General features: G+C 44.9%; 1 protein-coding gene across 5 annotated transcripts in view; it reads left to right on the top strand.

The window, feature by feature from the left end:
• Positions 1–24,049, top strand: part of KCNK10 (potassium two pore domain channel subfamily K member 10) — a 133,152-nt gene that overhangs the window by 23,321 nt on the left and 85,782 nt on the right. Inside the window, exon 2 of one of the 5 annotated variants that reach the window (XM_072762189.1) lies at positions 4,948–5,077. The exons of the other annotated variants lie outside the window; for them this stretch is intronic. The gene's annotated coding sequence lies outside the window, so the exon portion shown is untranslated. The remainder of the gene's footprint in view (positions 1–4,947; positions 5,078–24,049) is intronic. 5 annotated transcript variants of the gene reach the window in all.

Here is a 24,049-nt window from a genome sequence, read left to right as displayed (position 1 = left end):
CCAGCCGCAGGACTTTTCCTGAGATATGAGTTGTAGTGTACATGCCTCAGTTGCTGTGACAGTGTTCGAGATGGTGGGTATAGGTGCCTGTGGAAGGGAAGGCACAGCACCAGCTGGCTCTTGGGCAGGGATGTGTGTCTACATTGTATGTTCATCAGGGACCTACCTTGTTAGTGATGGTGAGTCAGCACATCCTAAGAAGTGCTAGATTCTCCAGATTTTCCAAAAATTGCTCTGTCCTGCTGTTCTCTCATGTGCTATTTTAGGGAAAAGGCCCCATTTGATCATTAAAAATGCAAATCAGGTTTTCATCTTGCTTCTGCCAAAGAAGGAAAATAACCTTATGTACTGCCTCCAGGTTCCTTTAGAAACATCATTAAACCTTATTTTGACTTAAAACTAGTGGGAATTGGTCTATGTATTAGTTCATTTGCTGAAAGTACACGAAGATCCCAGGACTTAGATAATGGTTACATGACTGTTTTGTAGATTTCTCAGGGAAGTGGCCCATTCCTGGTTTCGGTTTATGTGAGACTTTCGGTGTCAGCCCTGTACGGTGGAGCAGATGTGCCAGGGACCATCCTAATGCTTGTACTCTCACCCTTTCAGTGCAAACCAGCTGACTTCTGACTGCCATTTCTTGCGTCTTCTCCCGTTTTCTTGACATTGCCTCTTTTTCTGCTTCTGTGGAAGGCAGAAAGTGCAGGGAAATTAGCACACCCCAAGAGGATCCCTCAACCCATGACTGCTGGGAGATGGTATATAAATACCCCAGTTCCTTCAGCCTTGGGTAGGAATAACTCAGGATTGTGTTTTGCATGAGGTCTTAGTTTCTCCAATGGGAAAAATTCTATTCTCCCTACAGTGAAAGCTACCTTGATATTACACCTTTTATTGGTTTTCTTGGCTGCTTTCCGATCTCCTCTTTTCCTCCCCTGCCCCCCCGCCCCTCACCAGTGCTTTCTTCACCTCCCAAACAACTACTATACTAAAGTCCTTATCTTAGGATCAGCTCCTGGGGGAAACCACATTAAGACATATGGTAAAGCTTCATCCTTCCCTTGTTTCTCTGCCTTATTCCCCAGCCCGCTAGCTGTGAGAGGATAGGGCACAGTGCCCCATGATGCCCCCACCCAGGCAGGCTACTGGCTCTCGGGGGATACGATTTACAGCTAATCAGCAGCTTTTTCTGCAAGACGTCTTCAGCACAAATCCTGGTGTTGATGAGTAATCCATAAAGCATGAAAAGAGAGGTTAAGGCTTGATGAGACTCATCTCCGCCTCATCAAACCATTCTGTTTCCATAATTCTTCTTCTCAGAAGATGGCAAAATGGAGTATGGTTGATTCTCATTATTTGCAGAGGTTATGTTCTATAAAGTCTCTGCGAATCCTAAGTTAGTGAATACTGAACCATTGCTTCTAGGGGAAAGACAGGGTTAGGTTCCTGAGAGCCTCTGGTCACCCCATTTTCATTCACCTGATCGATACACGACCTCGTTTTATGTGTGTGTCTGTTTAGAGACCTTTTATTTAATATATATATTGTCGATCATTAACATTGAACCCCTGGCAAAAGCACCTTTTGGTGCTGGTGCCTGCTGGAGGTTTACCTAGCACACATATTTTCTCCATAAGGCAATCACAGCCTTGCACTTAGGAGCACTAGAAAGCACTTCAGCACTATGCCTGAGTGCTCTTTTAAACAGGGAAATGACCAGTAAAAAGCAAAAATATGTGAAAAACATGGCACTAAATAGACCACGAAAAGGACACTTGCTTACAGTATCAGAGCCACAACAAGAAGGCAGAGCGTTGCTTTGTTCGACTGAGCTGGGAACATGTGTGCTGGATGACTGAAACGTCTCACTGCTCTGCACATGTCCACAAGTGACCGTGAAAGTCCTGTGAGTATTGTTTCTGGGTTACAAATATATGCTAGCAAGTAGGAGAATTTGCAAATGTGGAATCTGCGAATAAGGGCCGATTGTCTTATTTCACCCCGGCACAGTAAGACTTTCTTTCAATTCAGTATATTTATTAAAACACATATGGCAGGATCTGTGATGGGTTCTGAGGTGTTAATTAGATGTTCCTTGCCCTTAAAAAAAAAATCTATTTATTTTAGGGAGAGGCAGCATGAGTGGGGGGTGGGGGGAGGGCAGAGAAAGAGAGAGAGAGAGAGGATCTCAAGCTGACAACACACTGGGTGTGGCCTCCAAGCAGAGCTCGATTCCAGGACCCTGAGATCATTACCTGAACCAAAGAATTGGAACATAACCAGCTGTACCATCCAGGTGCCCCAGATGTTCCTTGCCCCTTAAAAAGTTTCCATCCTGGTGGCATGGGGGATTAAAACCCTGACAAATACATACTCCAGAAGAGAGAGACACAGTTCCGTGGAAATACGGAGGAAGGAATTAAGGGTAAATGAGGACAGAATTTTCAGTGGGGGGGAGAGTTTTAGACAGGCCTTGAGAGACATTGTGAGCATCCTACATCATTGAGAATAAAGCAGGTAATTGGCCAGAACGACTTCACTTCCTGCCAGACTACCCACGTCTATACTCAGTACCCTACCTTTGTGCCCCAGTGGACTAAGTAGGTCTGGTCCTTCCAAGTATCCTGGGGACCCCACCACTGATGCTCTTTTGGCCTCCTCCTTTCTCCCCAGCCATCACCCTCTCCCCCTCTACTGAAATTTCCCCGCTAGTATGTGAACGTGCTTCAGTACCTTCTAGCATCCCTTGTTCCACATCCCCGGTGGCCACCAGCTAATTCCTTTACACCCTTCACAGCCAAATGGATGGTAAGAGTTGTCTGGGGTCATGGTCATGGTCTCCACTTTTCCCGGCCCGCCTTCTTTCTAAGTCATCACCTCTTCACATGGGCTGCTCTGACCGACGTCCTCAGCGGCCACTGCGTTCCCCTTTCTGTTCTTGTGTCTCAAGTATCAGGATGCTTTAGCTGCATGTAGCAGAATGTCCTATCCAAAGAAGCTTAAGCAGTAAGGACGCTCTCTGTTAAGTGAATTATCTTCTCCCTGAACGTGGGGCTTGCAGTGTTGGCTCAGCTGCTTTGCAGTGACACTGAGGACCCAGGTTTGTCCAGCTTTCCACCCCGCCTCCCTTCATCTCGTTGGCCAATGCTCCCTGAGTGGTGGCAAGAGGGCTGCAGAAGCTCCGGCAAGCATCATGTCTTTGAAATGCAGGGATGGAAGTGAAGTGGGCTTTTCCTTACATTTCTCTTTTCATCAGGGAGGACTTCCCTCACGCCCTCCCCAGAGCTCTAGAGCATAGTTCCCCTTACAACCACCCTTAAAGCAATCAGCATCAAAGGGACAAGGTATTATCATTATTGGCTTGGACTAATTGGGAATTACTACCTGAACTTATGACTGGGGCCTATGTTCTTTAAACATGTGGCCATTTAACCAACATATGCATGAAATTGGGTGTGTTATCAAGGTGGGGAGGTAGATGGATGCCAGGCAGCACCAGCCTATCCTCCTTGACACCGTGAGGCCTTCTGAGCCGTTGACCGCTTCCACCTTCTTAATGCATTTTACTTTTTTTTTTTTTAAAGATTTATTTATTTATCCATAAGAAACACACACAGAGAGTCAGAGACACAGGCAGAGGGAGTAGCAGGCTTCTCACAGGGAGCCTGATGTGGGACTTGATCCCAGGACCCCAGGATCATGCCCCAAGCTGAAGGTAGACGCTCAACTACTGAGCCACCCGAGTGTCCCAAAGCATTTCACTTCTGTGGCTTGTTTTGTGACATTATCTCCTTGGGGGTTTTCCTTCAATGGTCATGGCTGCTCCTCACTTTCCTGTTGGCTCCTTCTCTGGTGCTCTCCTTCCAGATAGTGGTATGCCCCAGCCCTTGGACCTGAGGTCCGTCTGGTCTCTGTCTGCAGTTCTCCCTGGGTGATGTCGGCAGATCTAGAGCCTCCTAAGTGTGTATCTCCAAATTTGCACATCCACCTGCCCCCTTGACGTTTCTGCCCATTCCAGCTCCAAACCTGCTCCTCCCCGAGATTTCTTCTTCTCAATAAATGGCACCACCGTGGATATAGTTGCTCAAACAGAAATCCAGGCATGATGCACGGGCAAATCCTTTCTTTTCTGCCCCTTGACACTTCACATCCATTCATCAATAAGTCAAGCTGACTGTGACCTCTAAAACATACCCATGTTATGTTCCTGCCACTCAAGTCTGATGTGTCCCTCTTAGCTGGATGGCTGACATAGCCTTTCTATTGCTTTCCCTCCTGTTCTCCATAATCTGTTTCCAGCAGGGCAGCCAAAATTATCTTTAAACATGTAAATCAGATCCCGTCATACCCACAGCTTATAATTCTTGAATAGTGCCCCTGTCCCTTTGGCATTATTAATTCTGAGCTTCTAATGCTGGTTTGCAATGCCCCGTGTGAGAGTGTTGCTTACTTCCTTTCCAAATCTCATCTAGAATCTAGTCCTCTTTAGGTTTATTTCTTTATTTAAATAAAGATTTTATTTATTTATTTGAGAGAGACAGTGAGCATGTGCATGCCTGACCAAGGGGAAGGGCAGAGGGAGAAGCAGATTCCCTGTTGAGTGGAGCCCAGAGAGTGGCTCGATTCAATCCCAGGACCCCGGGATCATGACCTGAGCCAAAGTCAGATGCTTAATGGACTGAGCCACCTAGGCACCCTTGAATAAACCAGTCCCTTCTTATTCTAGGGCCTTTGTAAGACTTTTTTTTCTCCTGGAATTTTCTCCCACCAGATCTTCTTGTGACTTGTTCCTCCTCACCTCTGACACGTCAGTCCAAATGTCACCTCCTCAGAGATGCTTTTTTGTCCATCCACTTGTGCAGGCCACACTCTGTCAGCAGACTGTTGTCGTGGTCTGCATCATGCCTGTCATTCACTGAAAATGTTCTTTTCTGTTTATTAACTTAGAGAAAACTAAATTAATACATTTAAAACACCAAGATGACATCTTCCTGAAGTCCAGGGAAGAGGGAGTTTTAAGAAGGGGACCTTAACTGGCAATGCTAGGACTGAAGAAGATCACAATGAAGATGACGTGGTAAGGACAGTGACAACTAATGTTTATTGCTACTATTCGCTAACCCTGAGCTAGCAGAGGGGCAGGCATTTTGCATACATTATCTTATTTAATCCTGGCAGTGTCTGTTGTCGGGGAATGCCATCATCCCCATCTGCAGGAGAACATTGAGGCTTAGCGAGTCAGGCACAGTGCCTAGCACACCATGGCTTTCAATTAATGTTTGCTGTGTGAGTAAATGAATTTCACCAAGGTCCTGGAGCTGGCAAATGGTACAGTTGAGTGTCTAACACAGGTCTGAGTAAAACCAACGTCCATGTTTATGAACTGGACTGTATTTCCTCAAATGATTGAAATACTGAATTACCTCTTAACAGATTGAGAAAGAGAAGTATAATGTAGGATAGGTGATTTCTTATGTATTTCGAAATCATGATAGGTAAAATTAATTTTGAGAGCAAAAGCCTCCTGAATTTTAGATTCCATCAAATCTTTTGAAGAGACAGATGAGGTGTTTTTGTTGTTGTTGTTGGTTGTTTGTTTTTTTAAAAAGTAGGCTCTATACCCAGAGTGGAGCCCAGTGTGGGGCTTGAACTCACAACCCTGAGATCAAGACATGAGCTGAGATTAAGAATTGGTTGCCTTACCAAACGAGCCACCCAGCTGACCTGGGATAGATGAGTTCTGTAAAAGTGTTAGTGATGAACCCAGGTTGAGTGGTTTCTTTGTTAATATACCTGAGGATGAATTTTTAAAAAAATATTTATTTATTTATTCTTGAGAGACAGAGAGAGAGGCAGAGACACAGGCAGAGGGAGGAGCAGGCCCCACGCAGGGGGCCTGACGCGGGACGGGATTCTGGGTCTCCAGGATCAACGCCCCGGGCTGAAGGCGGTGCTAAACCCCTGAGCCACCTGGGCTGCCCCTGAGGATGAAGTCTAATGATAAATCCAAGTTGATTGTGCAGGAAGACTATTAAAGCTTGGTCTTTGGGATGAGTGCAGTAAGAATCCCACTTGGATGATGCTGTGGGTGAACTATCCGGAACCGAGTTCGTGTTTGACATACTAGTAGAGCATCAGTGTTAGATGTGTTGGTTTTGGTTTAATCCATTATGAGACACGTGCTCAGCCCTCTTGTAGGCTGATGGGGTCTTCACACAATGTTAAGGACATAGTCTTTGCCCTTGCTGACTTCTTGCTGAGTTCACATTCTGATCAGGGTGCTGAAGCATGCCTGTGGATGAAAGCAGTGTCGCAGGTAAAACCCGTTAATGGAGTGGATGAAGAATGTGCAGTACAAGATGGACTGGAATAAGAAATGGAAGGAGTGGATGGTTTTGAACTTCATTATTCAGGGGCAGGAATGTGCATGAACTAGTGGAAAGAAAGGGGAGGGAGAATGGTCTATGCACAGGCAAGATGGTGCCCATTTGCAAGATTTGCCCAAGGGGCAGAAAGGGTGGAGTCCCCATGCCCAGGAATTAGAGGAGGGCTTGGAAAGAGGATTAGAGAAATAAGAACTGTCAGTAGAGGAGGTGAGATGTGGCTGGTTGTAGGGAGCTACTTGGGGTTTCCCAGACCTGATGTGACATGAAGGGATGTTTATAAAGGATAAATCTTGCAGTAGGTGTGGGGCATTTGGGAGCAAACCAGATTCAAACTGGAAATACTAGTTGGGGGAGGTTTCTAAATTTCATCCTTTCCTATGCCACCTTTGAGTTAAAGGTTTGTGGCCATATTTAGAAACAGCTATAACACTATTTACTTAATTTGCTTTTTTTCTTTGATTTCACTTTTAAAAACTTAAATACATTTAGTGTTGCCTTAACGATATCTACCACTATTTGGTTTCTACCTTTCTTTAAATTGACCCCTTATTTTAAAAACTTAAATAAATTTCGCCTTACCCTAAGCAGTGGTATCCATGAAATCATAGGAATTCTGCACTATTTCTGTTTTGCCCAGTGCTCATTAAAATAAACGCTTGGCCATTAAAAAATGTTTCATCTGTGTGTCACCTAATGCCATCTTGTGTACCACCAGTGGTTCCTGTACTACACTCTTGGGAACACTCAGAGCATTGTTACAGCTCTCTGGTTGTGACATGACGAATGGGGTAAATGGGTTCAGCTGCATTCATTAGATACTTACTATGTGCAAACCACTGTGCCAGAGGAGATGAAAATAGGAATTATATGCAGTCTTTGCTCTTAATGGATTTGGAGTGAGGCAGTGAGAGAGCCGCACACCAATAAGAAGGTGAGTTGGAGGCTTGATGAGGCCAATTCCAGCTATTGGAGTGACTTTCATTGTGTCATCAGACAGCAGCTCTGTCCTGGACAGCGGAGTGAACTCCGTCTATGGAATCGGGGCTGGTAAGTTCTTTCTTAATTCCAGTTCACTTCAGCAAGTACTCGCCACATATTCCATGATGCTTTTGCAGAGAAGGAAGGAGAGTATAGTGTGTTAGTGAGTGATATACCAGAAAATGAAGGATGAGGTGATGGGGATGGGGGTGGGGAGGTTGGGGAGCAGAATAGGGTGAGGACCTCAAGAGAGATGCAGTGAGTGTATGTTCAGGGCTTAGGAGAGAGGATGAGTTTATAGCCAGTTCTGGAAAGGCTTTCTGGAACACCTGGCACCTGACATTTCAGATGGACTCTGAAGGATGAAATGACGCAAATGGCAGTGATGCAGAGAGGGTCTAGCAGAGGGGAGGCATCCACAAGGTACCAAAGAGGGAAATGGAGGCCCTTACTTGGAAGAAGAGCAAGTGTCCAGTTGTTCTGTGGGAATGTGGGGAGATGAAGGTGGAAAAGAAGGCTGGGGTCTCGCAGGCACTACAGACTGGGCCGTCCGAGCATGGATTTATTTCCATAGGAATCAGGAGCCCTTGAGAGCGGTGACATGGGATGTGTTGCACTTTATGAAACCACTAATGGGTATGAATCCACATCCAGTGGATGAGGAGGAAGAACCATAAGCTGGGGACCCTCAGGGTGATCTGGGCGATAGATAATGAGATCCTGAATGGTCACGCAACAGAGGTCTGGGCCAGAAGGACCAATGTGGGAGCGAAGAAGAAAGATCTAATTGGAGGGTCAGTGCAGAGGTCTGGGGAGTTTCCAGCCACCAGCACAGTGGAATCAGTCTTTCCTCTTAAATTACGAGGAAAGCAGTGTCATCCAAGAGGTATGGGGTGCTGGGGACTGTTGATTGTATGCAGCAGAAATGAGATAATGATTGCAGTTCCAACATATGTGGGTGAGGGCGAGGAGGCGACTTACAGGTAATTTTTTTTTTTTTCTGGGAAAAAACGGAAGCAGTCCAGGCTCTGTTAACTCCTTATATTTGGTCTCCAAGTATACCCATGAACAAATAGCTGTATAATTTCTGTGTAGACATGCATGCTCTAGAGGCACTTAGGTTGCATCAAAATGGACATTATTGCTCTTGACTTGTACAAGAAAGAGTACCATGTCCTGGGAATTGGCCTAAAGTGTACTGTGAAAAGTCCTTTGAGTGGCTTGTTTTGACCTTTAGTCCTTTCCCCTGCAAAATCCCTCTATTGAGGGACACTTACATAACAGGCTTCATCTATTCCAACTCCTTGTTTTCCACCCAATGTGGACGTGACATCTAGTAGCCGCGGATGCAATTTGACTTCTACATAGAGAGGAGTCTAAGGTGAACACTTTTAAGCAACCAGCAGATGAAGGCTTAAAATAAAAAGAGGGGGGTCTGCAAATTGACTTTCCACTGCTGGGCAAACAGAAGGAGGGCCCTCCGATGCTGATGGCACTTGTCCCCCGAAATTTTCCCGGAGTCCTGTCGGCATTTACAAATCTCCCAAATCCATCTATTTTCATTTAGCCTCTGCTCGTGTAGTTCTTATTCTTTTGTCTATCTGTTTTATATAACACCTGACTCTGTAGTACCTGAGGTGAAACGCACCAATTTTAATTGCAACAAATAGGGCAAAGTAACTCTTGGGAGCCAATCTGGGCAGGAAGTGGAGGCAAATTCTTCTAGCAGGAACTTCTTTGGTTCTGTGACTCACTTGCCTGCACCCCCATCACCATGCAGGGATTGGTTGAGTTCCGGCAAATCTATAGCCAATTTAGTGGTACAAAAGGAGGGAGAAGGCTCCATGATGTGGATCTGCATTCCCAGTTATCAAGGACGCTAACGCTGTCTCCTTGCTAATAGGAACCCAAAGTGTGCCCTGAGGATGCTGCCAGAAGCTTCTGAAGTGGCACCTTACGTTTTATGGCCCCAGATACTGCGCACTTAAAAATAGTGTCTGCCTGAAGAGTGGCAATTAGGTAGACACTAAACTTTTGGAATCTATTACTGTATCTAGGTTTCCACTTTGCTGAAGAAGCAGCACATGTACAAGATGTAGAGAGTGAAGTTTATTCTTTTAAATGAGTTTGAGTGGAAGGTGGAGTGAAATGATATATTTAACTTTTCTCAACATTTTCCTCCTGCATCACATTTTTTTTTTTTACGCGACAGAACCTTGTTACAACGGTGGCCATAAGGAAAGGCATTCATTCATGTATATATTCATTTAACAAATATTGATTTACCATCTGCCAGGCTCTGTGCAGGACTCTTGCAAATAAGAATTGTGTACATTTTTAAACTGTTTCTGCAAGGGAAATGTTCTGTGGTGCTACCTGAATTCTAAGATGCATTATTTTCATTCCATACCTGAAATCAGAATATGTCTTAGCACCGATGATACATAATCATGTAAAATATTAATTTTTGGAAGCATCTAAAATAATGATGCATTTTGTAATCAGTGACATCTGAGATTTTAGAGGAAGTATGTACACAATACTGTCATTGGTGTCGTGCTTTGACCAGTATTATGGCCCCATTTGAAGTTCAGTATTAATTTTAGGTCTTTTGTCATAGGCACTGAGGTTGGTCCAGCAATGCCAGAAATCAGAGGCCCAGATGTTCAGATCAGGGGGAAAGTTAGTCAGAAGGCAGACCAAGAGCCAGTGGTTCAAGCTTTGTAGCTGGTGACAGCAGGGTGGACAGAAATTGTCTAAGGCCTCACGTCTCTGCATCTCCTCTCCCTCTCTGGTCTGTTACAGAAATTCAAAGCAGTGTGACTCTACCAGGCATGCCTGTTTCAAAAACACCATTTTTCAGCTTTAAGGAACTTTAGTTATTTGTCATTGACAAATACAATTGTAATATATTTAAGTTGTAAATACACTTAAGGGGCACAGCGTTATGATTTGACATCTATATACATTGTGGAAAGATTTCTGCCATTAAGTTAATTGAGGCATCCATCACCTCACATACTTACCTTTTTTTTATGAGAATATGTACTACTTTATTCATAAATTTCAGTTGTGCAATATCGTAGGATCGACGGTGGTCACCGTGTTATATGTTAGATCCTCAGACCTTTGTCATATAGCCTTTTGCCAGCCTCTGCCTAGCTCCTCCATCCTCTGCTCTGACAACCCACCATTCTACTCTGTTTTGAGTTTGACTTTTTTTTTTAAAGGCTCCATGTATACATGATACCATGCAATATTTCTCTTTGTCCGTCTGGCTTGTTTCACTTAATGTCATGCTTTCGTGTTTCACCCACGTTGTTGCAAATGGCAAAATAGCCTTCTCTTTAAAGGCCAAATAGCATTCCATCATATGTATCTATATATTCATGTATCTATATCTGTATTTATAAATACAGATCTAAATTTATCCGTTCATCCATTGATGGGCACTTAGGTCGTTTCCATACCATGGCTGTTGTGAATAATGCTGCAGTGAACGTGATAGTGTCCAAGATAGTGATTTCATTTCCTTTGGAGATATACCCAAAAGTGGGTGGGATTGCTGGGTTGGATAGTAGTTCTATTTTTACTTACTTGGGGAATCTCCATTCTGTTTTCCAAGGTGGCTGCACCAATTTACATTCACATCGTCAGTGCACAAGTGATCCCTTTTCTTCACAGTCTCAGTGGCATTTGTAATCTATCACCTTTTGGTAACAGACATTCTGACAGTGTGAGGTAATATCTTATTGTGGTTTTGGGTAAAAAATGCCACTTAAAAAACCCCAACCCTGCAAGATAAGTATTCATGGAACATCATTATTACTCTTGTTTTATGTGTGAACCTGGGGCTCAGAGAAGGTAAGTAACTTGCTCAGCCTTACACAGTAAGTGATAAAAGCAAGATTCAGCTTTGGTCTATTGATCATCAGAGTCCACTCCAGGGGATCCCTGGGTAGCTCAGTGATTTAGCGCCTGCTTTTGGCCCAGGGCAAGATCCTGGAGTCCCGGGATCGAGTCCCGCATCGGGCTCCCGGCATGGAGCCTGCCTCTCCCTCTGTCTGTGTCTCTGACTCTCTCTCTCTCTTTATCATAAATAAATAAAAAATCTTTAAAAAACAAAGTCCACTCCATTTTCAACATCTTGCAGGACATCGCACGGTCTCAGAACATGCAGGGACTTTATGTCCAATCATGAGAGGTCCCAGAAGCCAACCAGGGTCAGATCAGGATATGGATGATTACAGTCACATCAAAAGCCAAAATTAGGACCAGAAAGCAGAGTTCCACCAATGTCTTCAGTACTGTCGCTGTGTGCTGTAGCCCAGGTGCATGGACTGGACAAGATTGGAAGGGGGAAGATGCCCTCCAGACCAGGGAAGTACCTGACAGCCTGGTGGCTTAAGTGCTGAGGCTCAAGAGTTTCTTATCTTACTCTGTCAGACCCCCACAGAACAGAAGTGCTATTGTAGCTAAGATTCCAGAAATCAGTAATGCCTATTTTAATAAAGCCCATGATCCCAAGAGCAGTTTCCTGTAGGGGTGAGCTCACAGTCTATAGCTGGGAGCTGATGAATAATTTTAATTATGTGGCTAATATCTGTGGGGGATGTTCTGCTTTCAATGGATTCCTTTTAGATTTTGATCTTGTATGTATCTCAAGGAAACTTAAAATGCTTGGTTCATTATTTAGAACCACTATGTTATTTTACTTAGAGCTATTGAATGGACAAGAGGAGTTTTATGTATTTCAAGAAAGAATCCAAGCTTTCAAACACCAAAGGTAGCTCTTCAAATATGCGAACTAGGAAGAGCTCTAAGTTGATCGCTTAAACCTTTCTGATTTCTCCTCCTGAGAGTAAGTGAACAAAGTTGATTTTTATTAATTTAGAGGAATAATCTTCTCTAAATGGTAAGAACAGTCATCTTTCTAATGATGTATGTAACACAGCCACTATCACCACTGTCATCATGTCTTTGTCATCAGTAAGCATTTATTAAGCTACTTGTTCCTCTTTGCCCTATGTGAAGTGTCCTGCAAAGGGGCCTGTTCTCTGTCTTTTAGAGTTTCTAATATATGAACAGACAGATGAAGAAGCACATAAGAGAAATAGATTGAAGAGAGTTAGAGTATTCTAAGTCAGAATATTGATGAAAGGACAGTGAGAAATTATAACCTATTTCAGGATACTAACTGTGATTGTATTTAAATGTTTGCTAAAGGTAGAAAGCAACATTGGTAAGACACCAAGAAGGAAAAAAGGTTGGGACAGTGTCCTTGAAGGTGTATGTTAAATTTAGGTGAAGAAAGAGAAAGCTAGTACTTTTTCAGGCCAGGAATTAATCCTAATGGCAGTGCTGCTGCTGGAATTGGTGCTGTGAAGACCAATCAGAACCGCTTTGGGCCTTTGCCAAGTGGCGGTACGAGGCCATTTGTAAGTTTGGATTGATTGAGACATGAGCCTAATGGGCATAAACACTGTCCGTGGATCAGCCGATGTATCTGTTAGGGTGATTTCTATTGCAGATGACAGAAAACCTGGCCCAAATGGGATCCAGCCCAAAAGGGGATTATTGATTCTCGTAACTGAACAGTCTAGGCAGAGCTCAATCTAGGGCTCAGATGATGCATCCAGGATTGGCTATTTCTTCATTCGTCTATTTTGCGTTGCTTTGTTCTTAGGCAAGTTCCTACCTGGCGGTTCTAGGATGGCTGCCAGTGGCTCTAGGGGCTTTATCCTTCCAGATTCACGTCCTTCAGGACACAGAAAGAAAGCTACATTCTCTAAGGCTCCAACAGAAGTCTTGCAGTTAAATTCTCTTGGTCCTGACTGGCTTGTCTAGGGTCGACTGCTTATCCTTTAACCAATCATGGTGGGAGGTGGGGATCACATGTGCAGACTGGCTTAGCCTGGGTCATGTGCTTTACCCCTGAAGCCAGGAGTGAAGGAGAGGGAAGCCCAGCACAAGAGCTGAGATTGGGCTGGAGGAGATGTCTCTACACAAAGTCAGGCTATTGCCCCAACAGGGCTGGTTGTGAGAGAATGGATAGGGCAGGGAGAGAGAGTGGATGAGAATGGAGGCAGGGATCCTATTTGGGAGGTTACTGAGATAGAGGCAAGCAATCACGGTGGTATGGGCAAGAGGCGAGGCAGTGGGAAGCTGGAAGCATTTTTTTTTTAAGGCTGCATAATTGTTTTATTAAATGGGCTGGACTTTATTGGGAATACAAACAGAATCTGGCCTTACTTCTCTTCAGCTGTGACTTTCACATTTGTTCTGGTAGGTCAACCCTGGATCGTATCCCAGAAATACCCTATAGCTTTCCCCGGCATTTTTCAAGTAAAATAAAAACAAAAACAGAAAGATGAATAATTATTTTCCAAGTATTCTAAAATCAAGGTTAATCTAAGCCCAAACACCAACCTCTGGTCTACTTTCCCTGTAGGTCAAGCCAGGCCTGAGATGCCCCAGGCCAGCAGTGGCAAGGGGAGCCCTCCTTTGTTCTCTTTCTTTCTAGGTCCAAACTCCTTCCCTGCTTGCTTTGCAGCTTCTGGCTTCTCCAGAGTCAGGTGGCAGGGAGAGGGATGGAGAGGAGGCCAGAATGTTCTACTTAGCATCAGCTAAGTGGTCCTTTGTGGTTCTCCTGAGCCACTTTCAGGAGCTTTTGTGAGTTCTTGGCAGCCCCCTGCAGAGATCTCTAAACTTCGCCATTGTGTGAGTGAGGCCCTCCCTGGCTAGTCCCTTATGCTTCCCCTTTTGGCTCTGCTCTTCGGTTCACCCTGACCTAGTGATCCCCCCACCCGACCTCCATGTCCATTTGGCCCATGAGAAATCACTATGTATCTCTGTACTGCCAAGCTTGGGAGGAGCAGGCCATGCTGTGGCTGCCCTCTGTGTTCATCCGGCCATTATAGGCCACCCTGTGGGAACCCGTGTCTGATTTTCCCAGGGGTGGCTTCATTGCACACTTCCAGGGGGCGCCATCTGCATATACTCTGGAATTATGCAATTAATGTAGCAGATCCGAATTTTCATACATCTTGCAGACTCTTTTCCGGAGCAGTGCAAGGCAGGCCTATGAAGTTGGCAGCTCAGCAAGCATGCAGCTGGGAGTACGAGATGCTGGCACCCCCTTCTGCAAACCACTCTGACCCCTCTGAGCAGTTTCCTTGCTGCTTCTTTGCCACTGTGCTCCCCAATGCTGTGTTTTTTTCAAAGAAGCGCCTGTTCTCTGGTGAATTCTCTTACATGGGCTGGAAATGGCAGGTGGTTTCTGAACCAATCTGACCTTAACTTAGCAATTTCTACATAAGTAAATGCTCAGTTTTTGGCTTCAGGGTCTCAGTAGATACATCCTGAGATAACAGGAAAAGTCCCCCTTCCCATGGCATTGTGGTAGAGAAACCCTTTTGCCAAATGAAACCTCGCAGGAAAATCCAATGTATTAAGGCAGGCAGACCTGGCGACACGTGGTGGAGGAGGTGAGGAACGAGGGCAGCTCAAGGATGGCTCCTGGGTGCAGTTCGAGAATCATCGCTCCTGGGAAAGCCAGCCCTGGTGACCCTCGCAACAAAGAGTTTCCCAGTTTTTGGGGTTCTGCAGCATTGGGCTTGTTCATGACTTTTTGTTGAAAACGACAGGCCATGCAAGTCAGGTGGGAATGAAAATAATCTCGGCGCTGCCCGTTTCTGCTGCAGAGGACCACCCATCAGGCCGAGGTGATGGACTCCTCTTCAGTGCATGGTTCTCCCAGGTGAACACCCTCCTCCTGGGTTCCTGACACTGACCTAGAGGCTTCTGCACAAACTTGCTTGGTGGGTGCCTTTTTTCTGTGAATGAAAAGATCTGCCTCTGGCTCTGAAAATAGCAGCTGGACAACCTGCGGAAATAATTTTGTCATTTTCTTGTGGCCCTGTAGTTTAGGGCTTTGTTCCTTGTAGGAAAGTCAGTAAGAATTTTTATGAAAGTTTCTCTGTAAAGGTTTTTTTCTTTGCACACAGTGCTTTGCAGGTCAGTCCTACAGTATCTGTTGTTCTGCATGTTGGGTGAATTGCCTAGTTACCTTGGGCCTTGGTTTCTCTGTCTGTAAAACTGGGGCAAGAGTGGAACTCCCACCCCGGCCTGTTGTGAGCCTTTATGTGAGCATATGTGAAATGTACGGAGCGCCTGGCACAGGGCAAGCGGCCAGGACACATCACCGATTGTGCTGGCTTCCTGTTGCTACTATAACAAATTACCATGAACTGGTTGGGGCCTAAAACAATACAGATTTATTACTGTATTGTTCTGTAGGTCCGACCTCAGAATGGCTTCATGGGGCTAAAATTAAGGTGTCAGCAGGGCTGCATTCCTTCTGGAGATTTTACGGGAGGATCCTCTCCTTGCTCTTTCCAGCTCCTGGAGGCTGTCCACATTCCTTGGTTCATGGCTGCATTGCTCTGACATTTGCTTTCATCCTCACATCTCCTTCTCTGCCTCTGGCCCCCCTGCCTCCCTCTTGTAAGGTCCCCTGTGATTACACTGGCCCCATTCAGATAATCCAGGAGAATTCTGGATTCTACCTACCACACTGATTATTTCAAAAATTATCTTCTAAGGGGTGCCCAGGTGGCGCAGTGGGTTAAGGGTTGGGACTTTTGGTTTTGGCTCAGGTCGCGGTCTCAGCGTTATGAGATCGGCCCTGAGGGGGTTCCACACTCAGCACAGGAGTCTGCTTCACACTCTCTCTCCCTTTCCCTCTGCCCCTCCCTCCTGTGCTCTCTTTCAAATAAATAATAAATAAATCTTTTAAAAAATAAAAATGATCTTTAAGTAGCCACAGTGTGCCAGACCCTTTGCTTTGCTCTGGGAATAAAAAAAATAAATAAGGTACAATGCTTATTTATACCAAAATAGATAAATGATAATGATGATAGTAGTGATAATTATGGCAGTGGACATTTACTACTTACTGTATGCCAGGTATTATGCTAGGCACTTTAGATGAATAATCTTGCTGAAGTGTATCATAGCATGAAGGAAAGGTTTTATTCCTTCCCTTTTTTATTTTATTGATTGATTGATTGATTGATTGATTTTATTTTTATTTATTCATGAGAGACACAGAGAGAGAGAGAGAGGCAGAGACACAGGCAGAGGGAGAAACAGGCTCCATGCAGGAAGCCTAATGTGGGACTTGATCCCAGGTCTCCAGGATCATACTCTGGGCTGGAGGCGGCACTAAACCGCTGAGCCACCCAGGCTGCCCTCCTTCCCTTTTTTTTTTTTTTAAATACGGACTTTATTTGAGTGAGAGAGAGAGACAGAGAGAGAGAGAGAGAGAGAGCATGAGCAAGGAAGGGCAGAGGGAGAGAGAGAAGCAGACTCCCTGCTGAGTGCAAAGCCTGACACAGGGCTTGCTTCTGGGACTCCAGGATCATGACCTGAGCCAAAGGTAGACGCTTAACAGACTGAGCCACCTAGGCAACACTTTATTCCCATTTTTTAAAAATTCCCATTTTGAAGGTAAGAACAAGTAGTTTCTCTTAAAGTCGCATAGCTAGAGACAAGAGCCGAGGTCTGATTCTTGGTTCATACATTTAATTACTGGGTTATATACTGCCCCTGGAAGGTGGATGGGTATCCCTGTGGTTCTCTTCCTAATAAAGGTTGACAAGTAGCTCCAATTCAGGGTTAGTGGGCGGAGCTCCCAGGGGAGGCCAATGCTATACATCTATCTCCCATCCCAATCATGGCCCAAAGCTGCCAGTTCATGGCCCTGACTATTGGGCGGATGTTGGGTGTCTTCAGGAGCATCTAAGAGTGTGTGTTCATCATCCCACTGAACTGATCCTTCCCAAGACCATTTGTCATTTTGCTAATGGGGTTCTGCTTCAAGCTGATGTAGCGTATGAATAGCAGAGCCCAGCGAAGTTCCTCTTTAGTGATTAATATAGAAACCACCAGGTAATTTTAAAGGGCAAAAAGAAGGTACATTCAAGTGAATCTGAGGGAAGGATTTGAATATTAAAGGCCCCATTATTCTTGATCTTTGCCAGAATTTCCTTCAGTGGAAATGGAACTTTTACATGAAGAACAGAGGTAGGGGGAAGGTTGGTTTCCAGACTATGGTGTGATGAGACTAACCCAGCGGCTGGGGGCTGGGGTGACCCGCAGCAGCTCACCTGGGCCATGTGGGACAGAGAGACGAGGGAGAAGGTTCCAGAGGCTGTACCCAGAGTCTAGGATGGGCTGAAGTGTGCAAGTCAGTGCTGATGCCTCCCCTGTGCTGAGCAGAGAGGCATTGCCTCCTTTCAACGCATGAGCATTTTGTGGCTTCTTTCCTGCTGGAGGGACAGGCTGTTTGGGGTCGGGTTTGCATTTCTACCTTTTTTGTTTCCTCCCGGGACTTCTCTTTCTCTACTCCCTTGCCTACACCCCCGAATTTAGGAGATGTTACATTTTGGATACGTTCACAGATTGGCTAGTAGAAAAATGTTTGTGAAACAGATAGAGTAAGAGCATTCACACATTCTGACTTTTTCAAACAGTCTTAATTTTAAGTAATTATTTTTCAATAATGACAGCCGATTAAATCAGCCCTATGTGGGATTAAATTTTTGGGTGTTTGTAAGACTACATCTGTAAAATCCACTAATCAGAACAATTCGATGGTGTGCCATGGCTGTGTTTCCAACTTCCCTTCCTTTCTTTCTGCCCCACTTTACCCCTCCCCCTTCTTTCTTTCACTACTTATAGACAGACATTGGGGTAGATATTGGGCTCAGAACTTGCGATACAAAGATAAATAATTACTGGGGTCTGACTGCCAGGTATTTATCGTCTAGTCAAGGAATTTGTTCATTTTAGCCAACGGGATATTTATTGAACCTCTGTGATGTAGCAGACACCGATCTAAGTGCTGAGATGAAGCAATGAGCAAAATATACTAGATCAGATACTTTAGAAGCTTAGATTCCAGTGGGGATGACACGTGGTAAACAGGCAAATAAGTACAAAAGACGATTTCAGCTCACAATAGAGAGTCAGGTATGAAGGAAGCAAAGTCAGGCAGTGGGCTGCAGAGTCGCTGCTGGCGACTGGCCTTCCTGCAGGGAGTCTCTCTGAGGAGGTGACGTGGAGCCGAGCCCTGAGCATTGACAAGGAGCTACACTGCAAGGATCTGAGCAAGAATGTTCCAGCCAGAGTGAACAGCAAATGCAAAGTCCCAGAGGTGGGAATTAACTCGGAAAAACTGGAAGACTGGGTGTGGCTGGAGGGTGTTGATAGGGAACTGAGGTTGAGGGACAGTAGGCAGTGGCCAAAATGAGGAGAACTAAGAGAAAGAGTTTGGATGCTCTTTGGAGTGTCATGGGGATCCTCTGGAGGCGCTTAGTCAAGGGAATGGTGGGGTTGACTTTAGGTTTTACAAAGAAATCACGTTGGCTGCTGTGTGGTGAAGGCTGGGTAGGACACTGTTGTATAGCTTGGATGCTTGGGTGGGAGGGGGGTGCAGTGGGTGCGAGGTGAGAGAGAAATCAGGATCAACTCAGGAGATTTGTCCTTATTGGCTGCTGGATTGGCTGACATGGCCAGGGCCGAGCAGAACTACTATTGACTCTGGACTTTCCTGGATGTACAAAAGGCAGTGCTGTTCACTGAGATAGGGAAGTCTGGGGAAGAGACACTTGCAGGGTATATGTATGGGCAAAAACAAGATTTTTCTTTATATCATGCTTGTGTTAAATTTGAGAGACTAATTGGACATCTAAGTGGAGAAATTGGGTAGACAGTTAAATTCACAAGTTCTGGGAAAAGGTCAGGGCTGGGGATGAAAATGTAGACACCATCAGTTGGTTGAACAAGGAGTGAAGCAGAATGTGGGAGGTGTACATTTGGCTTTAGAAGGACATCATTTTTGCTTCAGAAAATGTGGCAATCTAAATTATGTCAATGTTGGGGAAGGAAGGAAGCAATACTCACTGGGTGTTGACTGTGTGCCAAGCACCATGCTGGCTGCTTCACGTATAGTATATTTCACAAGGCATAAGGCTTGAGAAGCATCGCTAGTGCCCTGCACAAGATTACCCATCCTGGAACCAGATCGCTAGATTCAAATCCCAACCCTACCTCTTACTAGGGCAAGTTATTTTAGTCCTGTCTTTTGTCTGCTCATCTGTAAAATGGGGTAAAGCTAGTACCTAGTTCTTAGAGTTGTTTTGATACTTGGATGAGTTAATATGGGTAAAGTACCTGGAGTAGTGCTTGGTACATAATAAGCATTCAATAAATGATAGCAGTTTTAATGTTACTGTTTACTTTGTCTGGTACCTCAACAGATGGAAGAGGAAGGTGTGTTAGAGTATTGTTTTAGAATCTTGTTTTGACTCGTTCATTAGTCAGTATATGGGATGCTTGGGTTCAGTTCCTGGTTTTTGCCACAATTCAATTTTCTGAGCAATTCCTTTACTGTAATATAGATTAAAATCTGTTTCTGTTCCTATCGCCTATAACAAACCACCCCAGCTTACTGGCACAAAGCAAGCATTTTGTACACTCATAGATTCTGTGGTTTAGGAAATTAGGCAGGACTCATTAGTGACAGTTTATCTCTGCTCTGTGATGTCTGGGGGGCCTCACCTAGGAACACTCGAAGGCTATGGATATGGATAACGAGTGGGGAGCATGAGGGGTGTGGGATCACCTGGAGCCATCCTCGCTCCTGTGATGGCAGTTATGGCTGACTCTCATTTGGGATCTTAGCTTGGCTATTGGCTAGAGCACCCATGCAGGACCATGCTATGTGGCCTCTTCATATGGCTTAGTTTGGGCTTCCTCATAGCATGGAAGCTGGGTTCCTAGAGTGAGTGTCCCAAGAGAACCAGGAAGAAGTGTAGTCTGGTCTTTTATGAAAGCTTTGGAGGTCCCACAGTATGCCTTTTGCCTTAGTCACAAGCCTGTCCAGATTCAAAAAGAAGGATCATGCATTCTACCTCATGGGAGGAATATCAGAGTCTCATGGTAAGAAGAGCACACGGGACAGGAGATGTTTGGAAAAAAATACAGTCAGTCTGTCTTGAGACTTAACCAGGAGGCTATTTATAGGGCCAACTGGCTTGAAGGATCCAGTGTGCTTCTAAATTTTGGATGTGCTCTGATGTGAGGGTCTCTTTTATTTATCAAAGGATTGGCCTGCTTGGCCTTTGTTGCATTGGATTCAGAACTGGTAAGCTCTCATTCATTTAAGAACTCTGATGGAATACTGACGGACTCTGTGCAGGACCCTGAGCCAATCGCTGTGGAGGCAAATGGAGCTGCCGCAAGGAGCCTACAAGCCAAAAGTTGAAGATGAGTACAGTTGGCTTTCTATTAACTAGTCTCTGGAGAGGAAGAAAGCCCGTGACCATCCCTAATGATAGTTACAATAAAACCAGTCAAAACAAGACCCCAAATGAATTTAATGCACATGTTTTCAGTTAGCATTGTATTCAGCATTCAGGAACACATTTCCCATCCTATAGACCTTATCTAATGAATTAATTATTATCACAACTAGTGATTGTTAAATACTCATGACAGCCATTCAATATAGTAAGCACCTTATGGGTATGACACCATTTAATTAGCAGTGTAATCCCCTGAGGCAGGTTACTGTTTCCATTTTATGGATAAGAGAGAATAGTAGAGAAGTAGGTTAAGTGACACAAGCTGGCATTTGTGCCCAGATCGTCTGCTCCCACACTGCATGCTGAAGATGACAGGGCAAGTTAGTATAAAGCTGGGCATTCCCTTTGGTGTTCTTTCTTCCAGATTTATTGTTTCCATCCGTGTTCCATGAGTCTTCTGGGTCCCAAGAAGGTCTTGGAACTGAGTGTAGAGATTGAGAAGGATGCAAAGCTCATATGACTTTGGACGCCGTCTCTAAATCCCAGCCCTACAGCTTGCTTTGAGTTGATATGATGCACTAGACTATACCACACTATATTATATATAATGCAATATACTATTGCATTTGTAGTTTACAGATTTAGTCTCTGAGTGGTACTACTGTCATTAACCTAATTTCAGGCTCAAGATCTCAGTCACTAGCTAAAGTCTTTTCTGCTGACAAGATCTGAATTACCGTGTGCTGTAGAATGTAACTTTTAAAGCACCACCCATGCAATGCAAGTACAAATTTATAAAACTAAAAGTCACAGAAGAGAGAGAGAGGGATTATTCCATTTTTAAGACTTTTGGTTTCATTTAGATCTTACAGATTATCCTGACTGATTTATTTAGTATGTCTGTAAATATGTCCCAGACAGTGATCATACCGTGATCTTTGTTTTCAGTTTACTTTTCTATGTCAAGTTTTTTTGATAGGAAGTGATTAAAAAAATAACCTTGAAGTGTGATAATCATCCTCTTCTTGAGCAGACTGCAGAGTTTCATAGATGTATCCAGTAATTGTTCACTTGTGATGAAAGGAAATGTGAATTTTCTGGCACAAGAACAATTTTTTTAGTTCATGCCCAAATTATAGTGATCACAGACTTGACAGAGCCGAAGCAGGCCTTAAGAGATAGAGCCACTGTGTACAGTTGTGCAGGTTTTGTATTGTACCACTGTGGATGGATCTCCTGGGGCTGTGCAATGGGGCAGTCCTGGGGAATCATAGATTCCAGCCTCTGTTGATTCGTAAGCACGGGAGGGCTTGATGACAGGCTTCTAGGCAGTAAGAATAAGAAGATATTATGTGTCACTTCCCAAGGAATGCTTTTCTGTACCTTCAGTGGTCTCAGTTGAGGGCATTTCCCAAATAGGAATGAAAAAGGAGTTGGTTTGAGACAGCATGCAGCAGGGTGCTTAAATGGAAGATCCTGGGGAAAGATGTAGCTCACCTTCATGTTGATGGTGGAAGGATGGCTGCTTGCTGATTTGTCTTGGGGTATACCTGAAAAGCAGGTGTCTCCTGTGTCTCAGCTTTGGCTCTCTGTTCCCACCAAAGATTGCAGATTGGGATTATGGCAGGATTTATTAGTACCAAACTAATAAGAAACTCAGGTTGAATTTTTGGATGAATACAGGATTGCGGTTGGAGCTGCTCTTTCAGAGAATTTCTCGTAACAGAGCATGAAGGCAGCAGGATTTCTTGATGGCCTTTAGAATTAGACAGACACTGGGCTTGCCGTATATCCTGTAGCTGAGAGTGTTAGATGACTAGCCGATATTCAGGATATCCTTTAGGTAAAAAATAATAGGATTGACTTTTGGGATGATTTGTAATTATTACACAATAAACCTCTCCCTTGACTTTATGTATTCATTCAAATTATTTATCAAATGCCTATCATGTGCCAGGTGCTATGCTAGGCCCTGAGTGTATAAAAGTGAACCAAATGAGCAAGATCTCCATGCTTGGAGTTGACAGTCTGATGGGGCAGGTGCTGGGGAAGATGGCTGACCAACAGTAAACCAGTACATAGTATAGCCACCTGCAAAGGGAGAGAAAAAAGGAGAGTGGCTGTGTAAGGTGGCCAGGAAAGACCTCTCTGAGACGGTAACATTTAAACTGAGACCAAACGATGGGTGGGAGTCAGCCGTGAGAAGAGTGGGGGGAAGAAGACCCTGTGTAAAGTGAAGGGAGGCTGGGGTGCAGGGGGTGGGGACGGGGTGTGTATGGGGGGTGAGAGTGGGAGTGGCAAGATCTGTGAGGAGCAACAGGCAGAGTCCAGCAGAAGGGTGGTGGCCTGGGCCGATGTTGGGGTAGGGAGAAGGGCCAGGGCTCATTCTAGGTCTGTTTGGAGGTAAAAATGGCAGAACTCTGGGAGGGAGGAAGGAACAGGGAGGCTGAAGTGAGGTTGCCTCCGAGGATCTGGCCTTTTGGCTGAGCAAACTGGGTGGATGCTAATACCTTGGGAGAGGAGCCTTCTCTTTTGGCAGGTTGGCGATCAAGTACAAGTGGGACCTACCGAGTGTGAGACGCAGTTGAGATATGCCAACGAAACTGAACCACTGGTATTTGCATCTGTGAAGCTGGTAGTCAAAGCGGTTTTTTAAGGAGTTGAAATTTATTCTTGGAAGAAACAGTCTCCCCTCCCCCTACAGTCCAGGACAGTTGTTCCAGGGGAAGTCTGTCCTGTCTTTCCAAATGTTTTTCTCTTTTCTGACTCCAGCTTTCACCAGTGGCCATTGCGATGCTACTGTTTGGGTGAGGGGCTCCTCCAGCTACCTCGGCCTTGAGCATTCCAAAGCCCACACCCTCTTGGCATACACACAGATGAAGGCTGGCCCCTTGGGTAGTGGCTACATGGCCTTCTATATAGTCCATGAGGATAACTTTGAGATTGTCGTCATTAAATACTTGGTTCCTGTTCCGGTCATAAGTGGCCCAGATGGTATGGTGATAACTGTGGTGACCCAGTTATCAGTGTCCCTGTAACCCCAGTGGCCAGCAGAGCTACCCCATTCATCAGCAGCAGGGGGCTCTGGACTCCTCCAGTGTTGGCTTGGCTTATCACCTGGGATGCAGCATGCCTGTAGCTCCTGTGGCTTTTGCACACTGATACCTGAGTTGCCTCCTGCTAGCCTCTGTCTGCTGCTTCCCTGGGCATAAAGATCCGGGAGTCATCAGCAAATGGGTGGCATTTAAAACCATGGCCATGAAATAGATTAGTCATGGGGAGAATGCAGAGAAGAAAGGGTTCAGGGATGAGCCC

This window comes from Vulpes vulpes, chromosome 6, assembly GCF_048418805.1.
Source record: "Vulpes vulpes isolate BD-2025 chromosome 6, VulVul3, whole genome shotgun sequence".
Classification (NCBI taxonomy): domain Eukaryota; kingdom Metazoa; phylum Chordata; class Mammalia; order Carnivora; family Canidae; genus Vulpes; species Vulpes vulpes.
This window is presented reverse-complemented; position numbering and strand designations above follow the sequence as displayed.